We start from the raw sequence: 24862 nt of genomic DNA, 5'->3' as shown, positions 1-24862 counted from the left end.
GCCTTGGCCCTGAAGACTCCCCACTCCTGCAAGTTTAGGTGGTTCTTAACCATTTGTGTGTCAGGGACCTCCTTGAACCATCTGCTGAAGCCCATGGAGCCTTCCCTTTAAATAATTGAAGGAAATACTAAACTTCAGTTAGAGGTTGGTGAAAATGAAAACTTTCTTTTTATTATATATACATATATACACACATATACATGTATACTATATATAAGTACAAAAAAAAAAGACTACAGATGCATATGCACAGAGAGACAGTGAGAGAGAGAGAGAGAGAGAGAGAGAGAGAGAGAGAGTGTTTCTCACTCAAGTTCATGTAGCCCATGAAATCTATGCATAGACCGTGGACCCCAGGTTATGAACCAACAAAAGAGGAAGAAGGCATCCTGAGGTGCAAGTCATTGAGGGAAGTCTAAATATGGTTATCTGCAGCAGCACAGTGGGGAACAAGCCCTAGCTGGAGCTGAGGCTACCAGCTGTGAAAGAAGGGGCATTTTCAGTATTTATGGCCACAGGTCTTTTGGTCGGGGCATCTGACGGAGAGTGAGCAGCCAGTGTCCCAGTGGGAGACAGAGGCAAACGCTAAAAAACCCTCAGACTGACTTCCCAACAGTTCCTGGCCATCCCTCCCCACCGGGAGCCACCAGATTAGAAACAAGGAACACAGAATGTCAGAGCTGGGAGGGTTCTCGGAGATCATCTAATTCAATGACCTCATGTTAGAATTGGAAAAAACCAGCAACAACAACAAAAACCCAAAGTGCTCAAGAGAAGGGGTTTGCTCGGAGTCACACAGCTTGGCTAGGGAGCAGAGGCCGGTCTAGAAGTCAGGCCTCCTGCATCCCGGCGAAAGCTCTTGAAACCATGCCACCACCGATGCCCACAGAGGCTAGGTTCTGCTGGAAACTAACCCCAGCCAGTGAGGGAGAGGGCTGCATGAGGAAAGGGGAAATATTTGTGTTGTCAATCGCTGTGAATTTTTTCCTGCCTACTCTCATCCTCTCCCCACCCCCAGAAAGGCAGGATTCCTTACATACTGGGACAAATGAACGTCTTGTTATTCTTTTTCCTCTGAAGGTTTTTAGAGAAAAAAAAGCAAGAGCTCAAGTTGGAAGTAAACTGAATAAAAGGTTAGGAACTATAAGCAGTGCCCTTATTTTATAGGTGAGAAAAAGAGAGCCAAGGAAGTTGGGGAAAGTGCTTGCTTAGAATCAGACAGCTAATAAATGACTAATTAGGTCTTCAGATGTTCCACATGGACCTCCCTGATACTGAATTGTATATCTTAGCACCGTCCTATTCCATATCTCCCCTTTAGACTCTTCCCTCAACTACTTTCTAACCTGAGAACTCTCCCTCCCCCACCCCACTCCCAAGCTGGCCTTCTCCCATTGGGGACCTCCTAGGACTTCCATTTTGGATAAGCCCAGATCGGCCATGCTTCATTCCCCTCCTTCCTGGCTGTGCTTCTGACTTTCTGCACCTTGCTACCATGTTTCTGGGCAGGCAGCTCAACCTCTCCCCTCAGCCCTGATATTGTCTCTCCCGTTAGAATATAAGCCCCCTGAGGGCAGAGATCAACGTTCTTTTCAACTTGTATTTCTATTCCTAGTGCTTAACAGTGCCTGGCAGTACACACTTAAAATGCTTGCTGTCTTGCCCCATTGCCTCCTCACCAAAAGTTAAACCCCTGATGCTGGCATTCAAGGTCCTCCAAGGCACCTACCTTTCAAGCTGCGTCTCAAGCTATCCCCCTGCACCATTCACTGCCCTTACTTCCAGGTCTTTGTTCATCCAGGCCTATAATCCCCAGCTGCCTCTTGGAATCCTGCCTATTCTTCAAGACTCAGTTCAAATCCTACTCCAGAAATCCCTCGGTTATTAATGGCTCAGCGCCTCTCTTCCCAAAACTCTGCCCAGCCTCCCTAGACTCTAAGCTCTATGAAATTAGGAACCACAAGTCAACCTAGAGCCTCAGATACACTTTGTAGATAGCTAATAAAATGTGTACTGAACTGAATAACCAAGACAAGCAATTATTCAGCTTGTTCAGGAGCTCTTTACCTTTTGGGACGGCTCATTCCATTTTGGGACACCTAAATGCAGGTCAAGACCTGTTTGCTTTACTTTCCTCATCTGTGACATGGGAATCATAATAGCACCAACCTCCCAGGGTTGTGAAGCTCAAGTGAGATTACAGTTGTCAGGTCCTTAGCACAGTGCCTGGCACATGGTAAGCACTATGTAAATGTTATCTATTATCATTAATAATAATAAGATATACTCAATTTGTTATTATTGTTAACTATTACTCTATTACAGATTACAGTCCGGGGTTAGGGAACCTGAGGCACCACTATAATTAATAATATAACAATATTATATTATTATAATTAATGATATAACATTATATAATTAATAATATAATAATATAATTATTACTGGTTTATTATTATTATTAATTTCCTAGTTTCCCTAGCTTCTTGTGCCTTCTCCTAACCTTGAAATTTTCTTCATATTCACTCTGTATTTTGTATATATTTGTGTATGGATTGAGAACAGGGTCTGTATGTTTACTGTTTTGATTCCAGAGCCCACCAAATGTGCCTGGGACACATGAGATGTGTAATAAATAAATAATGAATCCTTCCTAACTGATTAACCTCAAAGAGCTTAGCTTCAGGTAGGGGTATTGAAGGATGAGTTTTGAAACCGGCTAAGTCACTTGTTTATTGAATTCCTTTGCAAGGTGCAAAATTAAAGGAATAAACTAGTGGCATCTCAGGGTCCCTTCCAGCTCTATCATTCTCCATTCTAAGTAAGGCCCCTTCTAACTTGGACCTTTTGTCAGTCTCTGTCAGTGGCACTATCTCCCCAACTCCATGAGAATGCCCAGATGAATAAAGCTGATCTCAATCCAATCCCTGAAAAGTAAACGGATGCCAAAGTGGACTCTGTGTATGTGCACGTATGCTCACGCTCTCCTCAACCTCCCCCCAAAACAAACAACCCACACTGCTCTGGGCTGGGCTCCTCCATACTGATGAAGCAATAGCCCCGTTTCCCCAGAAAGACAACTCCACTGACTTTTCATTATTCATCTCTCAGGATGTTCTCTAGGGTCAACCCAAAGACAAAGTTTGTGCTGGATATGCAAGTTTTTCTATTAAAAAAGGGAGTGGGGGGGTTGAGCTGGAAGGAGAGGGAGGGACAGAGAAGGGGAGAGAAAAGAAGAAAACCCAACAATTTTTTTTCTCTTTGGCCTTTGTAAAATCAGCGTGCCCGTGGTCATGAGAGCCCTGCCAGCAGAATACCTCGCCTACACAGTCACAGGGACATTCCAAAACTTGGGGGCCTGGCGGTATTCCCCTTGACCTCATGAGCGAAAAAAAAAGTCCTTGTGATCCACGCTGCTTGGATTAGGGGTCCTTGGCACCCTGTCTAAAAAACAAACAAAAACTCACTTGAGAGAGATGGGGGTGGGATGAATCAATCATATGCAAGTCTTGTGTTCTAGCTACACCTTCTTCTCCTGTGTTTCTAGGGACATGTCACTTAAGTCTCTTTGGGTGCTTTTTTTCTCAAATCTTACAGATACCAAAGAGCTTCCATCTTGTATATAAAGTTATTTGTAAGTTGTCCCCCCTTTAGAAAGCAAGTTCCTTGGGGGCAGCAACCACTGGGGTTTTGCCAATCTTTGTGGCCCCGGCACTGACCAGAGAGCCTGGCATTTAGGAAATGCTTCATAAATAATAAATGCTTGTTGACTTGACTGCAAGTCATGTATTGCCACAATCTCTAAAGAATTAAAATTGTAGGTCACCCCAAGGATAATAGAAAGGCTTACGCATGGTGGTAAGTAGAATTCTACAAGTTATCAGCAAAGAGGTTCAGGAGATGCCTACTATGTGCCAAGCTTTCTGTATCCCCAGAGTTTAAAAGACAGTCCTTACCCTCAAGGAGCTTATAATCTAATTAATGGGGAACTTAAGAGAAGATAGGAACAAGATTAGGAAATCTAAAATGGGTTTCTAATCCATCTAAGTAGAGGGAAAAAACCTACTGATTTTGGAATGAGAAGCCCTGGTATAACTGAGTCACATATCTGACCAGTTATTGGTAAAATACAGTGATATACAGTGCTGCCAAAACAGCTCTTTCATTGGTTTTTTGGTTGCTTTTCTTACCCACCCTCACCCCTCCAAATACTGGTTCCCTAAAACGGACGTTCCTGGGAAAGGAATCAAGAAATGATGTCCAAGAAGTGAGAAGTGTGACTTCCAAAAGTGCAAACTTCTTCATCTTTCAAATTTCTGCCGCCAAGATTAAGGCCATTGCCTCCCACTCCTCATACATGGGAGTCTCTACATCTCCAATGCCCCTTCCAGCTCTAAAGCCTACAAAGATTTGGCTTCTTCCCTTGGCTTCCAATTTTGCAGTAGTCCTGTCTGACTTTACAGGAAGGTTGTGAGAATCCAAGAACAGAACATCTAGGACAAATACAGTCAGTAGAAAGACCAAGCCCCCTAAGTTCCTCTTAGACCCCCATCATATTCATTGTATCTTTCATCCCCATCCCCATCTTTATTATGTGGCAAGCTTGTAGAGCCCAGAATCCATATTTTATTACTGTATATTACAGTAATCAATGTTTGCATCTTATCCTATTATGACTAAGCTGCATTAGGGCAGGGACTATGTCTTAGAGCTGAGAACTGCACATTAAAGTAAGCACTGAATGTCTGAGGGAAGGAATTACTCCCCTAGGGTCTACACAAGTTAGCCCAGCACTGAGCACAAAATAGGTATTTAATTAAAAGGTTTGTTGAATTAACATGTGCAATTATTAACAATGTTGGAACCAGATGAGGAAGCTGCCTTCCAACTTAAAGAGAGATAGAACTATTTCTGAAAGGATTGCAGGAGGTGAAGAAAGGTATCACAGACTCAGAATTTCTCACCTGTAAGATGACAGTCAGTGTGGCCAGGCTGTAGAGTTTAGGAAAGGGTACCTACCCTTCAGCTTTATTTAAGGCTGAAAAAACGGGTTAGGGACATGCTATGAAAGGCTTTAAAAGTCAAATAGAAGAGTATCTCTTTTTTATCCTTGAACCAATAGTGAGCCACTGGAATTTACTGAGGAGGAGACTTGGCTGAAGGGGATGCCCCAGAGTGAGGACAGACTTGAGTGAGGGAGACCAGCATGAAGGTCGTGACAGTGAGTGAACAAAGACGGCGGCCACATGAGCAGAGAAGAGGGCAGCCACATAAGATGTGGTGGAAATGGGGTGAGAATCGGCAACCAGCCAGGTGTGCGAGATGAAAGAATGTGAGTGAGACAAGAGATATAGACTCATCACAAGACAAGTTCAGTGGAGAGGTTAGTGAAGTCCCAGGAGAAAGATCATCACTACCAGTGATGGGAGGGAGGGGAGGAAGGAGGGCTGGGAAACCAAGAGGCCACGGGCCATGAGGCTAAGAGGACATCTGAGGCACAAGCAGCAGCAGAAAGACCCTGGCTTGGGAAACACCAGCTGAAGCACAGAACACACGGGAATCAGTGTGATGTTAAAGGTATGACAGTGGGATGCCAAATCCTGCTCTGACCCTCACTTACCTGGAAATAAGACTCCATCGCTTTAATAAGGCCAAGTCCCTTAAGCTTTCTGAGTGTCAGGTTCTTCATCTTAACTTAATTAATTTATTATAAATATTATAAGTAAATGAATTTGATTAATTTAACTTAATTACTTCCCGGAGTTCTTGTCTGTTTTTTGCACAAACATAGGCGTACACACCCACATATCTGTCATCATTTTTGTCTTTGTACCAGCCCAGGGCTCGGCACGTAAGAACTCTTGCTAACTGAATGAAGAGCAGCAGAAGATTGAAGGAAGACCACCATTTTATGATGCTAGACTTCAACAGCCCAGGCAGGGCCTTGGGAAGAAAGAGCTTCCAAAGGACGTTAAAAGACTTGCAATCAGCACTTGACAGTCTCCCCAGAAAGGAGAGGGAAGAGTTAAGAGAAAGATCTGCGGTATTCAGCACAGGAGACTGGGCAGACAAACAGATGGTGGTTTGAATGACAGAAATGGGGAAGTGAAAGAAGGAATAGCAGGAGGAAAGATGGCAGGAGCTATTATTGTCATTATAACGGAGACAGCCAGTGGACAGAGCACTGAACCTGGAATCAGGAAGACTGTCCTAGCTGTGTGTGACCTTGGGCAAGTCACATAACCTGTCTCAGTATCCTCATCTGTAAAGTGGGGATGAATAATTAAAGTACCTAGGCTAGCTATTATCATGACTATTATCATTATTCTTGAACTCCAACCTCCCCACTGGCTGCCCCTAGTAGCCTTCCTAGTAAAGCCACACTGGCTACTATTTTTAATTAGGTTGTCTTCTCTCTGAATCAGCAATGAGAAACACACCACAGTCTCAAGGGGCCTCAGGAAATATGTAGGCTCAGGGCTGCCCTGAGATAACACAGCCACCTGGAAGGGTCTGTGCTTGCCATCAGCCAGAGATCCGACGAGGAGGGGGGCAAACTCCAGGTTAATGAGTGTTGGTTCTGAAGGGCTGCTGACACCAGGGGAGCTACCATCCGGCTGTGCATCTTGCCCAACAAGGCCTGGAAAGGGAACAAAGGGCCTGAACTGCTCTGAAAACCTCAAGAGTTTATTCACTCAACCGGAAAACCTGTGTCAAATTCCTTTAGACACCAAAGCAGCCAACCAATTACCACTGACTTAAGTGCCTGTCTGGGTGACCTTGAGGGTCCTTCCAATTCGGAGTGTAGGAAGATGTTGTGAGGCAGCAAAGTGGTGCTGGAGCAGCGGGCCTGGGGTCAGAAAGACAAGCTGAAATCTAGACTCTGACACTAGGTGGGCAACCCTGGGCAAGTCCCTATCTGCCTCAGTTTCTTCATCTGTAAAACAGGGTCCATAATAGTGTCTATTCCCAGGATCTAATGAGATGATAATAGTAAAGTGCTTAGCACACAGTGCCTGGCACATTGTAGGTGCTTAATAATAATAAATGTTTCTGTTTCCTTCCTTCCTATGACTCAGTATCTGTGATTTGCAGCTTGAAAGGACCTTCATCTCTCTTTAGTTTTTCTGGATTTTAGACCCAGAAGTTTTACACAGGAGGAAACTGAGTCCAGAAAAATCAGGCTCCAAGGGAATAAACTTTCTCATGGTCACAGCAGTGGCAGACCTGGATTCTATGGAGCCACAGTACGCCTGACTGGACCGGAACACCAGTCTTTTGGAAGCCTTCTGCTAACAACCAACTATTCTTGATTCAGGCGTCTGGCCGGGCCGAGGATGACTTCAGGTTTATTCCAACCTGGAGTGTCTAGGTGTTCCAGGGTCCTGTGATTCTGTGTGTCCACCAGTGGGCTAAGGGATAGGAGGGTGGTAACAGGGACCCCAGTTGGTTGGGGAGTCTTGACTAGACCTCATGAAACACAACATCAGAGGTCACCCAGTCCTATCCTTTTTACCTGAAAATCATGTGCTGTCTACAGTATCCCTAATAGTTGGTTATATATCTGCTTGCATACTTTCAGTGACAGGAAACTCACTACCCCAGCCCATTCTATTCAAGGGCAACTATAATTATTAAGCCAGTCTTCCCTATAGTCTATAGCTATCAAGATCACAGGATTTGTGTTCTGGGAGGGATCATCATATATGGGACTTTCTAGTCTAACCCCACCAGCAATTTTACACAGGAGTAAACTGAGTCCAGAAAAATTAAAATGATTTGCCCAGGGGGTGGAAGAGATGGGTGGTGAACATGAACTCTGCCAAAAGATGTGTTCTCTAAGCCACTGATGTTGCTGGCTTCCATTTGGTTGGGTGGGGAAGAACTCCAGAAGAGCCTGGTCATGCCCTTGGGAGAACCCAAGCTGTGAAACACAAGATGGAAAAACCAGAAGCACCGATGACTGCAACCCAGAGACACCGGAAGGATGCTGATCAGACCCTTATGTTCTTTTATTATTATCCCCATTTTACAGCTAGGGAAACTGAGGCACACATATGCCTTCCCCAGGGTCAGCTAGTTAGCGTCTGAATCTAAATCCGAACCCGAGTCCAATGCTCTATCTGCTGCCCCACCTAGCTGCTTGTCCTCTGCTATTTCCCCAGTACCGTGCATTCATCAGAATTCTGCACAAAGAATTTTTCACATTTTAAGATGAAAGCCTTGAACCAAAAGGTCAAGTTATTATCTTCCAGTTCCAAATCCTATGATTTATGAGAATCTAGACTACCCCCCTCATTTCTCAGACAGGAAAACTGTGTGACTTGCGTGAAGTCACATAGATAAGGGAACAGCCACAGACCTGCCTTCTTCCCACACAGGGTATACATATATGTTGTAAACACATTGTCCAACTCCCCCCATCCCATCCCCTTAGAACAGAAGGGCCTCGAGCAGGGATAATTTAACAGTAACATTATTATTAATTATGTCATTATGATATAATTAAAATTATCATGACTAATAGCAGGACTTATATAGCACCTATGTGTCAGGTACTGTGCTAAGCTTTTTTACAAATATCTGATCCTCAAAACAACTCTGAAAGGTAGGTGCTATTATGACCTCCATTTTACAGTAGAGGAACTGAGGAAAACAGGTCAAATTCAAGTGTGCAAGTCTGGACCTGAACTCATCAGGCCTTCCTGACTCCAGGCCCACTGCTCTATCCACTGCCACATGGCTGCTTGCCTTTCTTTGCATCCCCGATGCTAAGTACAGTGCCTGACTTATGGTAGGCACTTAATATAGGCTTGTTAACTGACTTATGGAAATGGGAGAGAAGGTACAGACAACCCCACTTTCCTGATGTTTTAATAGTCTGATTACTATGTTCTTAGTAGCACAGGTCTCTCCAAATCCACCTTATACAAAGTGACTCCAAATCCAGCCTTCTTTTTTACTACACCATGAGCCCCGAATCTCCCAGGAAGAGTAGAAAGGAGAAGGGCGGGGAAGCTTATATCACCAGACATCATGCCCTTTGGCTGGTTATCATTGACTACACCATGAGCCCCAAATCTCCCAGGAAGAGTAGAAAGGAGAAGGGCGGGGAAGCTTATGTCACTAGACATCATGCTCTTTAGCTGGTTATCACTGTCCAGTACTTTCTACTTTCCATAACCCCCCAACACACACACACACACACACACACACACACACACACACATCCATTCACTGCCTCAATTGTCCCTCACACATCTCCTAGGAGGATAGAGAAGACAGGAAGAAATCACACACATTAAGTTAAATTTACAAAGCACCTCACATGCATTCTCATCTGTTCCTATCATTGCTATGAGGCAGGTACAATGGATCTCCACTGTAGAGATGATGCACCCAAAGCTCTCAGCGTTGGACACATCCAGTATCTGAGTTGGGATTCAAACACAACCCTCCAGCCTTGGGAGTCAGGAACATTTTACTAATGTAACACTGCCTCTGTGACCCTGAGTGAGTCATTTAACCTGTGTGCCCCAGATCACTGGACAGGATTCCCAATATGCCATCAGTACAAGCAATTTCCACAGCTGAGAAATCCCCCCCTGCCCCTCCCTCACAATGAACTCACAGGTCTCAACAGGCACAACGCAAGGAATGGTATTTTATCATTCCTCCTTCTCTCCTGTCCAATCTGTTTTCTTCCACAACTCCCTACAATCTTTTAGCTTTTTTTTTTTGAACTATCATTCAGGAAGAACAAAAGCTAAGTACATTTGGGCTGTTAAGATAAAACAAACTTGATGGGGGGTGGAGGACTGATAAGGCTATCGTGGTTTGGGGGAGCGCAAGGGGCCCATCAAATGGGGACAGAGTGAGGAGGCTTACTGGAAAGTTCGCCATTGATCTCACTGAGTTCTTCCACTATGGTCTCAGCCCAGATGTTTTTCACCCTTATTATAATATGCACCAGCAGTTCAGCTGCCTATCCATTTACTTCCTAGTGGCCAGCTTCAAAGAGGTCTGTCTATGAGGGCTGAGTGGGCGCTTCAGAAGTTGGATTTTTTAGATTCTGTTAATTTATTACATATTATTCAAATTTAACTACCACCCCTATCTCTTCCTCTTCTTCCTCCCCCCCAAAGAGGAAGCCAAAGGGCTTCCTGGAGAGCCAAACCCAGAGTTAATCACATTGACTGGAAGTCCTCAGACTCCTGCTTTACTTTGGGGAGAATAGTCTACACTTTTCTGCCCGGGACTAGCTGATAGAGACGGACAGGAAGTTACAGGAGATGGAGAAATTCCGGATCATGGCAATACGTGGCCCTGAACCAAACCATCAAACTGTGGTTTCTTGGATACTTTCTTGGCCCTTCTTCAGCCCCAAGCTTGGAAGAATGTTGGCAACCTGAATTTTAAATGCATTCTTACATAAACCATGAACAGAGGATATGGGTCTGTTATCTGTTAGGTGAAAAGTGTTTCACTTTTTTAAAAAGTTTAGGGGGTGGTGGTGAGGGTACATTTAAAGTATTAAATAGTAATTAATTAGTAGCTGAGTAAAGTTTGCTAAAGGCCATAAAAACATCCAAAGCAAATTCCACTGCAAAAAATCTCTACTGCCACCTCCTCAGTGATTTACTCTCCCGGAGTGAAATTTATGTCTTATTCACTATAATGGGATTAGAGCACTTGAATTATTATCATAACAACCGGCCTTGTTTATTACTGAATTACTGAATTTATTTTTTTTATTGAATTTGTATGCAGAGACCTGCGGTTGGGTCATTTGGTTCAAAGCAGCATAGATTCCGAGCTAAAAAGGGACTTTAAAAAGGGACCATCCTGTCCAACCTCCTTTTACAGATGAAGCCCAGACAAATTAAGGGGACTAGCCCAGGGGTCAGCCAAGTAGTGGGAGTAGGGCCAGGATTCAAACTCCAGGTCTTTTGACCAGAATGCCCTTTCCACCAAGATAGGGGTTCCTGTCTCCAAGGAGTGGCTGCTATGTGTGCCAGGCCTCTGGAGAAGACAAATATTAAAGTGACCAAGTTCCCCTCTTCAAGAAGCTTATAACGAGAGAGAGAGAGAGAGAGAGAGAGAGAGAGAGAGAGAGAGAGAGAGAGAGAGAGAGAGAGAGAGAGAGAGAGAGAGAGAGAGAGAATGTGTTTATAGAGGTGTCCTTAAACTTTTTATGTGTCCTGGACCCCCTCTCAGAATGTTTTTAAATAATTGGGATGAAAATGCTAAAATCTGCAAACAGATGTCATTTATTTCCTATGTGAAATCTACTGGGGGGGGGGGGGTTGGTGGATCCCAGGTTAAAAATGTCTGATAGGGAGACACAGTATGTATTGGAAGCATCTTTGGGCAAAGGCCCAAGGTTTCTTAACCTTTTTTTGTGGTATGAATGCCCTTTGGGGAAGTCTGCTGAAGCCTATGGATCCCTTCTTTGAATTACGTTTTAAATTGCACAAAATAACACACAGGGAATTATAAAAATCAATTAAATTGAAATATGACCTATTGAGAGTTTGTTTTTTTTTAAACACGCTCATAGGTCCCAGATTAAGAATTCTTGGTCTAGTCCATGGAGGGACTGTGAGTTGACCCATATATGGGCACTCTAGGCTGGACATGACCTTTCTGTTAGCAGTGCCAACGCTATTTGGATTCCTTAAGTAAGGAATGGGGGGATGGGGGGAGCAGAGAGGCGAGAATCATGCTGGCCAGGCCCTGGTCTCCTGGCGAGACACCTGGACTGGATAAAGCACGGGTCTGGTGCCAGAGTTTACAGTCTACTAAAGCCAGATTATACTTTTTAATAGGCAGTACTACATTTAATCCCGTAACTACAAGAGTATTTGAGGAGGGAGGGAACATTTAACCACCAGGAGCACAGGGACCAACTTGACTTTTTAAAGAACCTACTGGCGTGGCATGCCAACTCCTTAATGCTGGAAGGGGCCCTGTAAATAATAGCTAACATTTATATCGTGCCAGGCACTGTACTAAGCACTTTACAAATATTACAGCATCTGATCTTCACAACATCCCTGGCAGGTGGGTGCTATTACTATCCCCACTGTCCCGATGAGAAAACTGAGACAGAGGTTAAGTGACTTGCCCACAGTCACACCGCTGGGAAGTATATGAAGCTGGATTTGAACTCAGGACTTCTGGACTAGAACACTACCTAGCTGCCTCTGTTAAGGTCCTCCTGTCCAATCTCCACATTTTGCAGAAAAAAAAAAAAACAAGGCCAAAGGCATCAACTTTCCCCTATTTACACAGCCAGTTGGTGCCACAGAAGATTAGAATTCTAGGCTGAGTTTAGAAAAGTTAATTCACTATTTGCCCAAGGCAAATGTGTATGTATCTGCAAACTTCTACTAGGCAAGATCTCCATTTCTCAAGGATTTATAACCCTTAAAAAATAGCTCCAGGGCAGCAAGGTGGCACAGAGAGTACCTGCCCTGGAGTCAAGAGGACCTGAGTTCAAATTCGGCTTCAGATGCTTGACACACTAGCTGTGTTACCTTGGGCAAGTCACTTAACCCCAATTGTCCCGCCTTCCCCCCATCTCAAAAAACAAACAAAAAGCAGCCCCTCTCCTCTGGAAGTTCCAGCCTCCTGAGTCATTAGGAGGTTACGGAAGACAGAGAATGTCTGGTTCATGGCAGTACAGTCTTACTGGGTCCAGGGAATTCGATTGATTGCACATTCCCAGCCTATGGGGGCTGGGAGATGATCCCCTGGCACTAAATGCGGCACTGAACCAAGAGAGGGGAAGATGACTTGTTCTGCCCACAGCAGGGGACAGAGGGAAGGGCCCCGTACCCCACCCACCTCTTCCCCTCTGCTGAGTTCCTGGATCTTGTAGGTCTTTTTGTCTAGATGGTATTTTGGCAGGCTTGAGGTTTTTCCTGGCATGGAAACACTGGAGCAGAGGGGACCCGAAGGATAACCACCAGGGGAATGAAAAGCTTTAGTTTGCAGGAGGGCTAGTCCCCAAACTTGAGACCTGGGCAATCATGTGCCCAGCGGCTACTGGTGAATTCACTGTAATCCTATGAATGTCGCCAGTATTACAACTGTAGGGTATGGAAGAAAAAAAACAAAAACTTATTTGGAACCTGTACCTGCCCCTGGGCTACAATGGCATTCACTGTAACAGAAGAATTAGTGTGCATTAAAAAGAAGAGATTATTTGGAAAAGGCTCCAATATACATACAGATCACAGGGCTTTATAGAGAACATTTATCCTGACCCCTCATTTTACAGATGAAGGAACTAAGGGCCGTGAAAGGCTAAGTCACAATGGTCATAAGTATCACAGGAATTTGAACCCAGGTCTTTGGCTCCAGGGCCAGGGTTCTTTCCATAATACCATTATGGCTCTAATCACATTCTATTTTGTATTAGTTATGTGTATAAATGTTTTCATATTCTGTTATCATATATGTATGTATATATATATATATATACATACGCATTCATACTCCCGCACAGGTATGTATTTGTGTAGATATCTATATCCACACATATACTGATAGACAAGTTCTACTGATTGTCCATTTAAAGGTTTAGCATGACCTTGGCCATTGATGGTGCTTCATCCACTTGATTTTTCCTGTGTGGATGGTTAGACCATACTCTTTTAAGTCATTATGGATCTGTTCCAGAATGCTCTACAATGTTCCAGTAAGCTTGAAAACAACCAGCAAGCCATTATCTGCCCACAGAAGCATCTGGGAGACCTCACCATCCATACAGAATAATTCCTCTTTAATTTGGACTCTGAGACTCTTCTCCATAATAGCAGATACCTTGGGGGGGGGGGAGGGAATAGGAAGACAAGCTGGATGGCCTTCAGGAAATCACTTAAGTCTCTCTGAATGACCCCAAGCTTCAGCCAGTAACAAAAGTTCACCTTCGAAAATACTAATATTCTCCTGCTGTTGTATGGCTGTGAGTCATGGAATGTGACAGTCTCTGAAGAACTAAGACAGAGTATGACCCAGTAGGCAGAGTCGGTGTGGGCAAAAAGGGAACCTGAAGAATTCCTAGCTGGGATCTCAGAGAAATGCTTAAGTAGAAAAAGATGACCTGGTCCAAGAGATTACCGTGAGTGTACCATGGCTGGACGGCCCAAGTACTTCATAGGTTGCCTCATTTCTCCAAAATCAGGAAAAAAAAAAATCAAGGAAGATCTGGTTGCATTCCATGTGGAAAGTTTATGGGAAGACATGGACAAGAGTCACAAAGGACGGGCAGGTACAGATGGTTTGAAAGACGCTTCATTGAAGGGAACATCCAAATCAATGAAATCAAAAATCCACTTAAGTATTTATGACTTACCTTGCCTACTAGACTATAACCTCCTTGAGGGCAATTAGTGGGTTTATATTCCTTTTATATCCTTTTATATTCCTTTTGGTTTCCCACTATAACTGCTTGTGATTATATAAGGGATGCTTCATTTACCCCCCCAAAAAACGCTGGTTTTTTTTAATATCCATTATCTCATTTGATCCTTGGGGGAGCCCCATGAGGTAAGCAGCTTAAGCACTGCTTAAGCACCCATTTCATAAATGAGGAAACTGAGTCTTGGGTGCCTTGCCCAGCACCTCACAGCTAGTAAAAGGCAAGGCCGAACTCCAGTCTCCTAATTCTACAAACTGTACTGAGGTACTCAGTATTTCCAGTACTAAATGTATGTACACTAACTAAGGTCTCTGTTACATGCCTCACCCTAGATATGTCAGGGTAAAAGGAATCAAGACCACAGATAGGCAGGCCTCAGGCCAGGCTGGGTGTCAGGGAAACCATAACAGGAGTTAGAAGAATCCCTAAGGCGACCCAGGCTTACTGGGAGGCCTCTCAAAGTAGATTATCAAGGAGGCTCTGCCCATCAAATATAAAACTGAAAAAGATTCAGGTCAGAAAAACACCCTTTGCATTTAAATAACCAAAACATTCCTCAAGCTTTTGAGAGTGGTTTGGTCCAAGCAAGGAAAACACAGACTGGCTGGTATTTAACAGCATCATATTTTAGAGTCAAGAAGAATAGGGGTACATTCCCACCTATTTACGAGGTAGGTTACCTTAAACCAGTCATTTCGGCCCCAGTTTCCTACAGTTAAAATGAGAGGATGAGCCAATGAATGCCCTCCTTCCAGGTCTTCTGAGTCTTGGACCACCAGAAATCATATAAGTTCAGAGTCTGAAGACACCACAGGGGCCATCTATCTAGTCCAAGCCCTAACTGAAAACAAATCCCACTGCAGCATCACCACAGATGTTACCCAGTCTGCTTGAAAGCCTCCCGGAAGTGGGAGAATCCGCTCCCTTGGAGGCAGCTCATCCTATTCTTGGATAGCTCAAGTTATTAGAAAGTTTGGTTGGTTGGTTGTGTTTTGGGGAAGCCTTCTCGATTAATTTGCTCTTTTCTAACTTTTACCCATGGCTCCAGGCTCTGCCCCTTAAGACAAACTGAAAAAGTCTCAATCTCCCTCTCACACAATAGCCTTTCAAAGACTAGTAACACATCCTCTCTGAGTCACAAATGAGGCATCGTAGGTAGTGGAAAGGATTACTGGTCAGGTGGTGAGCAGTAGCAGATGGCCTTAGTAGATGGTCTAGATTCTAGCACTCTAAGAACTTCCAATTTCCTATGTTCAATGCTGCGAATGGTAACATTTTATGTTCCAACAGTTTTAAGATCCCTTTCCAGCTCCAAACATTCTCTGTTCTAAGCTCCCTTCCATCTCCAAATCCAAGGATTTCCAACGTTGAATCATCTTGGCCATCTAGAAGGTGCACAAACTTTGACTCAAGCCTTTGTTGATCTTTCCAGGCAAGCTTGGCCTTCCTGAAGGCCATTATCAGACAATACAATCTTTCTTTCCCAGTGGGTGTGCTTCAGGTCACGTGTCACATGTTTTGTTTTTTGTTTTTTTAAGCAAAGGGGCAAACAGTCCTAGTTCAGAATCACAAGGGCAATTGGAATCCTACTAACCTACTCCCCCACCCTAGCTCTCCCACAGTCACCCAGGTTGTTTCTCTCATACATGTATGATTTAGACTATTCCCCTGCAACACCCAGCCCTCATCTCTTGGGAGCCTCACAAAAATTAGATTTCCATCACTATTAACGTCTGCACACCCACTCTGCAAAACAGAGGAAAAATTATTATCAGAAATGGAAAAGACGTGTTAACCTTCCATCCCAAGTGATCAGTGGGATAACTGGCAAAGGCTTGAATGGCCGCTCTGACCTTGGACAATTCAGAAAACCTAGGTTCTGTAAGTTGTAGCATATGAATGTAATGGAATACAGTTGTTCCATAAGAAATGGTGAGCTGCCAGATTTCAAGAAAACCTGGAGAGACTCACATGAACGGATGCTTAGTGAAGTGAGCAGAACCAGGAAAACACCGTACACAGTAACACAACATTGTGCTATGACCAACTTTGATAGACTTAGTTCTCAGCAATGCAATGATCTAAGACAATTCCAAAAGACCCATGATGGAGAATGCTAGCCACATCCAGAGAAAGAAATACGAGTCTGAATGCATATCGAAGCATACCATTATCTTTTTTTGGATGTTTTTTGTTTTTTCTTTCTCGTGGTTTTTCTCTTCTGTTCTAATTCATCTTTTACAACATCACTAATGTGGAAATACGTTTAATATGATTATGCATGTATAGCCTGTATCATATTGCATGCTGTCTTGGGGAGGGGAAAATTTAGAATTCAAAATCTTATAAGTTAATGTTGAAAACAAATAATTTTTTTTAAAAAAGAAAGAAAAAGTGAATGAGAATGACAGAAGATCCTGAAAAGGACTTAGGAGGAACTCAAAAAGTATTAGTAAATTTTATGCATTTAAAATCAACTAATTTACATGAAAAAGTTACTAAGCAAGTACTATGATGATGCCTCAGTTTTCTCATCTGTAAAATGAAGATACTTACGTTGATGTTTAATATTAAGTTTTTAATAAAATATTTAATTTCTTAAAAATATTTTAAAAAGAAAAAAAAAACCTAGGTTCTAACCCCCATCTCTCCATCCCTCCTCCCCCCTCCTACTTAGGGAGGATCGATAACTTCCTTATTTAAAAGTAGTGGCCCCAGCCAGATCCTATCCATGAACCTCCCAGGTACCTTTTCATAAATTAGTACCTTTCACACTCTCTACCATCCAGCCAAATAGGCTTTCTTGCTGATGACCCTCACACTCAGCCCTCCATCTCCTTTCCCTAAATCTTTGTCTTGGCTCTTTGCCATATGCCTGGAATGCACTCATTCCTCACCTCTACCTAGCAGAATCCTTAGTGGTTCTCACCAGCTCCACCCAAATACCACCCTCTACATGAAAGTAAGTAGCTTTGTTGTTACTGTTGAGTTGTGTCCAATTCACAACCCCAAGGGGCAAAAATACTTAGGTTTATTAAACAGAGGTTATGCTACTTGCCCAAGGTCACACAATTAGTGAGCTTCTGGCCAGATTTGAATTCTTCCTGACCCCCACCCAACTACCTTGCATTTATCTTGTATATGTTACTTCCTTGAAAGAACAAGGACCATTTCTTTGGGTCTTTACTGCTGAGCACTGGGGCTTAATAAATCCTTGGTTTTGATGTTCCTGTTGTTATTTTGGGGGGAGGGGGTCGGCCTTTCTTTTTATCCCCAGGACACAACACTGGCACAAAGCAGTCACTTAACAAATGCTTGTTGATTTGTTGGTAGAATTTCGAGTTCAAACCTTTAAGAGATCACTAGGTGGCACAGTGGATAGAGCACAAGCCCTGGAGTCAGGAGGACCCCAGTTCAAATTTGACCTCAGACACCTGACACTAACCGTGTGACTCTGGGCAAGTCACTTAACCCAGACTGCCTCTAAAAGAGAGGCAGAGACAGGGGAGACAGAGAGACAGACAATCTGGTCTAGTCTAGGAATTCTTCAACAACTATTTTTATTTTATATTATGCTTTATAATTTTTTACTTCAATATAATTGGCTGCATTTCTAATACCATGGACTTCATTTAATGCATTTAAAAACATCATTCCAAGAACAGATTCGTAGGCTTCAGCTGTCAAAAAGGTGCTTGACACTGAAAAGGTTAAGAACTCCTGATCTGGTCCAGCCTCCTTATCTTTCTAGGAGGCAGCTAGATGGAGCAGTTGGAAGAGCCCTGAGCCTGAAGTCAGGAAGACCAGACTCAAATCTGGTCCCTGTGTGACCATACCCTTGTCACTTGACTTTTACCTGCCTCAGTTTTTTCATCTGTAAAATGAGGATATAACAGCCTCTACCTCTCAGGGCTGTTGTGAGGATCAAATGAGATGATAACTGTAAAGCTTGAAGCACTATAAATACTAGCTGTTATTAAAAATAATATTTGGTATGGAGCGTACAATGTTCTAACATTCTAAATTCTAAGAATTCCTTCCAGCTCCACCATCTTCTGCCATTGAATTTATTACATACTGGGGCTCAAAAAGTCTCCCTTTCCACTGCCCTTGGGAGGCTCAGAGTTGAGTAAGCCAGGTCACCCTAGAGGTCATCCAGTCTAGGCCCTGCCCAGAAAAATGAGAAACTAAGCCAGGTAGGCTGGAGGTTATGGTATTATGGTATTTAACTTAGGAGTCAGAAAAACTGTGTTAAGAGTCCTAGCTCTTATAGCCCCATGCTGTGTGACCCTGGGCAAGTCGCTCTAGTTCAGTTTGTTTTCCTTATCTGTAAAATGGGAATGGCAAACTTGGCCAATGCCTTCACATTTGAGGACGGTGGCAGCTGTGGTTAAGAATCAATGTCATTTACTCCACAGGCACTAACCCCAGCTCTGCCAAGTAGGAGGTACTTTGGGTCTTCTGAGATGTTGCTGCTTTAAGGGTGGATGGGAAAAAACTCAGGACCCTTACACACAATCTATTTAAATTGACTAAAAAATAGATTCTCTAAAATCACAGGGCAAGTGAACTCTTCAGCTGAAAGATGTTCAACAAAGAGAAAGCCAGAAAACTACGGGGTGCCTCTAATTTGTCTCCCCAGTCCTCCGGAAGATAAGGACAGAGAACCAGAGCTCCACCCACCCTACCCTCCCTGAGTCAGCCCCAGGAAAGTAAAGAAAAAGCAATTAGCCATCTACCCAGAACCAGAGGGAGCTGGGAGGGGTGAGGGTGGGTGAGTGTCATTTTTCTGTAGTCTCCCCAGAGGCTGACACAGCACCCTGCAAATTTAGAGTTGGAAGGGACCCGAAGCCATCATCTGAGGTTCTTAACCTTATTAGTATCACGGGCCACCCTCTCTCTATAACCTGGTAGTCTAGTGAAGCCCCTGGACCACTTCTCAGAAAAAAAGGTTTTTTAAAAAAAAATAATTAATAATTTTAAAAAAATACTGTAATTCAGGTAAGGGTTAGTGAACATAAATATGTAATTTACTTTTCCCTTCCAAGTTCACAGACTCTCTGAAATCTATCCATTAACCCTCAGAGGTCCTCGGAGAAAGCCTGAGCTAGTCCAAGCCCCTCACTTTAACCAATTAAACATTTACTGATCGCCTACTATGTGCCGGGCACTGTGCTACGTGCTGGAGATAGAAAAATAGTCCCTGCCCTCAAGGAGTTCACAGTCTAATGAGGGGAGACAACATGCCAACAAATACATACAAAGCAATTATGGGCGGGATAAATAGGAAACAGAGGAAGCACCAGAATGATGAGGGGTTGGAAAAGGCTGGGATTTTTGTTGTTGGGAATTTTTAAAAAAAAGCCAGGGAGGTCAGTAATAAGAGCGGAGGAAGGGGGGCATTTCAGGCTTAGGGTTTACAGTCAAGCAACTGAAGTGCAAAGGAAATAACTAAAGTAGCCTTGACTTTCCAGTCCTGGGCTCTTCCCCTCAGTCCTCCCATGCCAATCTCAGAAGCAAGAGGGCAGAATTGCATCTTCTCAAGCCCTGCTCCCGCTTCCAAAATACCCCATGCACACAGACCAGCCCTTAAGGAGACAAAATGGGGATGGAAGTCAGCCTGGAATCACAAAGGGAGAGCGGGCATCAATCGCTTCTGCAGGCTCGGGCACCTTTTCTTTTCTTTTTCCAGGGGGAGAGCAATGTCTATAGTCCTACCTAGCCTGCCCTCTTCTGAGAGGCTCAATCACAGCCGAACTAAAACAAGCCAGAGGCAAGCTCTTTGCAGAAGTAGTATCTGCGCGGTTCCAGCTGTTTCCACTACTTGTAAGCAGGAGGGGCTGGCCGGACTGAGGGTGAGAAAGGGAGGTCGGCCAGGGGTGGCAGATTGGGTGAGGTGGTCCTTAAGGCTCACTCTCCCGACCTCGGCTCACCGCCCCCCCGCCAAGCCCCCCGATCACTTAGAAGTCCAAGATGAATCAGATAACCAACCAGCTCTCCCACCCCACCGACACCGCTGCCCCAAGGGCAACCAGACACACCCACCCAACCTCTTTTCCTCCGAGGGCGCTATCTCTTCTCCCTCCTCCTCCACCTCCCAGTCCATAGCTCGAAACCCACGGTCGAACCCTTTTGTCAGGGCACTCACTCACATTCCCTTTTTCCCAACTGTGCATCACACGCAAGCTAGCACACCCACGCCCACACGCTCCCCCTTCCCTTGTCTCAGGAAGGGCAAGAGAAAGGGGTCCCTTAACCGCAGGGCCCTACTCCGGGCTTCAGGTCTACACTGACCCACCTCCCTCTTCTGGCCCAAACCAGGAAAGCGCCCACGTCGCGCAGGAACCCCCCGGGCAGAGGCTCCAGCTGTGAAGTTGGGCACGGAACCAGGGCGATGTGTGCCAGGTGTTCACAGCCATCCCTCTTCCCAAGTGTGTACACACACACTCGTACACCCATGGTTCGCAGACCTCCATCGGGAGGGATCCCAGCTCCTACCCTCCGCTCTTGGGAGTCATCCTAGAGGGGCTGGGTGTAGCACGCCCTTCCTTTTTGAAGCCCTCTTCTCCCACCTCCAAGCGGCGGCTGAACCAAGCCCGAGATCCAGCGCTCCTCTCCCCATTAAACCTCAATATCTGCTACCCTTGATCAAACCATCCCTAAGTTTTGCAGCGAGCGCTGCGCGCCCCGCCCACCCCGAGGATCCCACCGCGGGGTCCCAAGGCTCTAAGGTGCGGGTCTCCGTCCAGCCTCAGAGACGTAAAACCAATGACCCTTGGGCTCCCCATCTTGGTCCACGTGGTGGAGCTGGGGGGTGAGAGGCTTGCCTTACCTGGGGAGAGAGGTTGGGGAGATAAGGAACGCGGGTCGCAGGGAAGGCACTCAGCCGCGCCCTAGTCTCGTGTCCAGCTAAGGAACTCAGAGCCGAGCGCGTGGGTGAACGGAGTCAGCGTGCGCGCAGACAGCGAGGTTTGTTTATGTCCGGCGCTAGCTGGCGAGGGACGCTTTATAGCCGCTGCGGCCCCGCCCTCCTCTCCCCGACCGTCCCCGCAGCTGCTGTTTCTGCACGCAGCAGCCCCGACCGCCCGGCCTCCCTCCTTCCTCCTGCTCTTCCTCCTCCGCCTCCTTCCGCGAGCCCCGGCCGCCTGTTGCGCAATGCTTTGTAAGCGAGAAGCCGCTCTGCTAGGGCGTCCTCGTCCTCGGGGCTCCGGGCTCGCCACACCACTCCCTTCCCCCCCCCGCCCCCCAAGATCTTTGTGTTTGGTGGAAGTGGAGGGGTGGCTGCGTGGTGTGCGTGTGCATGAGCGTGTGTGAGTGTGCATGTGTGCGTGTGCATGAGTGTGTGTGTGTGTGTGTGTGTGTGTACGCGCGCACGCGCGTTCTGTGGTTAATTTCCTTTCCACCATATGGGAGTTGGGAACGTGCACGCCTCCACACCCCTCCTCGGTGGCTGGGTGGCTTATTAACGCCAGCTTCGGCTAGCCTCGTTTGCCCATCCTCCCGCCGTGCCTTCTCCATTTTCCTTCCCGCTCGCTCCTCCTGGAAGTCCCCTGGATCCCAAAGTCTTCCTCCAACTTTCTTCACACCCGATTTGTCTCTCTCTTTCCAGCTATCTCCCTTTCTCCGACTGTGACCCTCTAATTTCTCCTCAACGCAACACTTTCATTTCCCTCCTCAGCCATCTAGTCCGACCAGTTAACTGCAAGAATCCTCTCTCCAGGGAAGGAGGGAAAGAAGCATTTAAGTGCCAGGCACGTAGTAAAACCAATTGTTCTCTGGTCACTTCTTTAAAATCTCCATTAAGTGGATAATTCTTATCGTCTTACGAAGAAATGCATTCCACTTGTGCACATTAAACACCTTCTCTTGTGTGTGTCTTGCTTTTTCGTAGTTGTTTGCATCACGTTTAGAGGGTGAGCTCTTTGAGAGCAGGGACTTTTGCTCTTCTTTGTATCCCAGGCTTAGCACACAGTCTCACACATGGTAGCTGCTGTCAACAGGCAATCACAACTTCAGAAATACTTTTTGACTTGACTTCTCATCAATAGGTGGTTTTGCTGTATGGTATTTCTTGTCTAATCTACCTCTAAAAAATCTTTGACATCTATCAACTTCTCACAACTCAGTCCCTCCAGAATACAGGCTCTCCTAATCTTTTGCCCTTTGTGCCTCCTAAGCAGCTTTCCCATTTCCTGTGTCTCACTTCCAATCCATACTCCACCTAGGTGGACGGAGGATTCCTAATACACAAATTTAAACTGGTCACCGGTCTCCCCTTACTCTCAAAAATATGCAAAGGTTTCTAATGCTTCTAAGAAAATACAAGCTCTGCAGCCTGGCATTTCAATCTGACTCTCACCTGGACTCCACCTTTCCGGTCTGAGCTTCCTTATCTGCAAAATGTGGGAGTTGGACCCGTGACTTCTGAGGTCCTTTCTACCTCCAAATCTTTCCAGTCTTCCTGCAAATTACCCTCTTTCTTACACTCTCTTCTGCAGTCAAACTCAGCAGCTGGCAGTTTCCCAGACAGGAAGTTCCATCTCCTTCCTCCTTACCTTTGCTCACCGGATACCTTCCCTCCTCACTTCTGTCTCTTAGTGTCACTGGCTTCCTTGAGGTACACCTTGGGTGCCAGTTCAGAACTGCATGAGGCCTTTTCTGAGTTGTTCCCCAGTTATTAACTGGTTTTACTTCTCTCCAAATTTCTGTGTATGTGTACTGTATTTATTAGTGTATATGCTTTATCTTCCATAGAAATATAAGCTCTGTTGTGGCAAAGACTTCGTTTTTTTTTTATCTTTATATCTCTACAGCCTGGCACACAGTAGGTCTTAATAAATGCTTATTAATTGATGGTCTCAAGTCATTTTGCCATTGTCTCAAGCTATAAGAGGCCTGAGCGATGATGTAGTACAAAGTCATTCTGTGGATGGGGATACTAAAGCCAAGAGAAGCAGGATCAATGTGCAAACCCAGATTCAAATCAGGTGCTCCTTCTGCACCATTCTGACTGCCCTCTTCTAGGGACAGCCCATTTGGTCCATCTTTCCTAAAACGTGGCACTCAGAAATGAAGACAACGCGCCAGATGTTTCCTCCCCTTAAGTCTCTGCTCTGCCCTTGCAACAATTTCCCTTTCTCCTGCTCCCTTCTTTCTCTATGGTCTCCCCTTGACTAGCGCTTCCTTTAATTTATTCTGAATGTCCTTTCTCCCATTCTCTTTTGCTACCTATCTAGAAGGGATAAATCCCCTGATCCTTTGGCACCTACAGCTCTCAATATCTCCATCACTCTTTTAAGCCCTTAGGCATGAACCCGCCTGGTGTGGTTACTTAACTGCTGCAGGAAAGTTTGTCTTCTTTGGCAAACTAGGCTCAGAAGGGTATACGTGAGTGACAGCTTTGATAAGTTGTTGTTTGTCCTTGTTTTGGAAGAGGATCATGACATCGGGGAGGTGATGCCATGATGTGCGGGTGAATTGGATTTAAGTGAAGGAGGGCTGTGCAAAGTCACCAGCCTCACTTTTCACTTCCGGAGCCATCTGGATCTTTGGATGAATGAATTTCCAGTTGGGTACAATTTCTCTTTTATCTGCCTATCACAGAACATTAGTGATGAGAAAGGGCCCTTTGAGATTATCTAGTTCAACCCTCTGATTATACCAATGCAGAAGGCCCCATTCCAACCACCCAGTAGCGAGACCTCCCTCCTTTCTCAGGACTCAATATTTTATCTCCTATGCACTTCCTATGTGCTATTTTGTATTCCAATAACTTGTGTCTGTGTTTTGTTTTTTTTTTTCTTCTTTTGAACCCCACTTATGTTTACTTTGTTCTACCATTGAGGAAAGTCCCTCTACCAATGCAGAGCAACATGCAATAACTGGAACCCCAGCCTTCCTGGTTCCCTAGGCAGGCCTTCAAGCCAACATGCTGTGCTGCCTTCATCTTTTGTCTCCACTATTAGAGTGTTCAATTCTGTCCGATAAACATTTATTGCTCCTTTACTAAGCAGCAGGCATACAAATAAGAAAAAGACAGTCCTTGCCCTTAGGGCGTTTATAATCTAGTGGAAGTGTGAAGTTCTCTGACAGAAGGGACCATGTCTTAGTAATCTTTTAATCTTCCATAGTGTATGGTACAGCTACAGATTGTTGTTTGTGTTGTGTTTGTCCTTCTGTGACGTCAGGGAGATAATGACATGACTTGCAGTTGACTTTGATTTGAGTGAGGGAGGGCTGTGCAAGGTCACCAGCCTCACCTTCTCCTCCTAAGATATATGAAATATGTGTGTGTGTATATGTATATATGCATCTATATGTGTATTTGCATATATATACACATATGTATATACACATTCCTGTGTATATGTATGTATACATATATCCCATGTACATATATACCCACATGTATATGTATACATACATATGAATATA

At 44.8% G+C, this 24862-nt stretch overlaps 1 protein-coding gene across 1 annotated transcript in view; it reads right to left on the bottom strand.

Annotated features, from left to right (window-relative positions):
* NDRG1 (N-myc downstream regulated 1) overlaps positions 1–21813 on the bottom strand; it is an 82150-nt gene extending 60337 nt beyond the window's left edge. The window contains exon 1 of the mRNA XM_036761906.1: positions 21261–21813. The gene's annotated coding sequence lies outside the window, so the exon portion shown is untranslated. The remainder of the gene's footprint in view (positions 1–21260) is intronic.
* Between the last annotated feature and the right edge of the window lie 3049 nt (positions 21814–24862).

The sequence above is a fragment of the Trichosurus vulpecula genome, chromosome 1, assembly GCF_011100635.1.
Source record: "Trichosurus vulpecula isolate mTriVul1 chromosome 1, mTriVul1.pri, whole genome shotgun sequence".
NCBI lineage: Eukaryota > Metazoa > Chordata > Mammalia > Diprotodontia > Phalangeridae > Trichosurus > Trichosurus vulpecula.
This window is presented reverse-complemented; position numbering and strand designations above follow the sequence as displayed.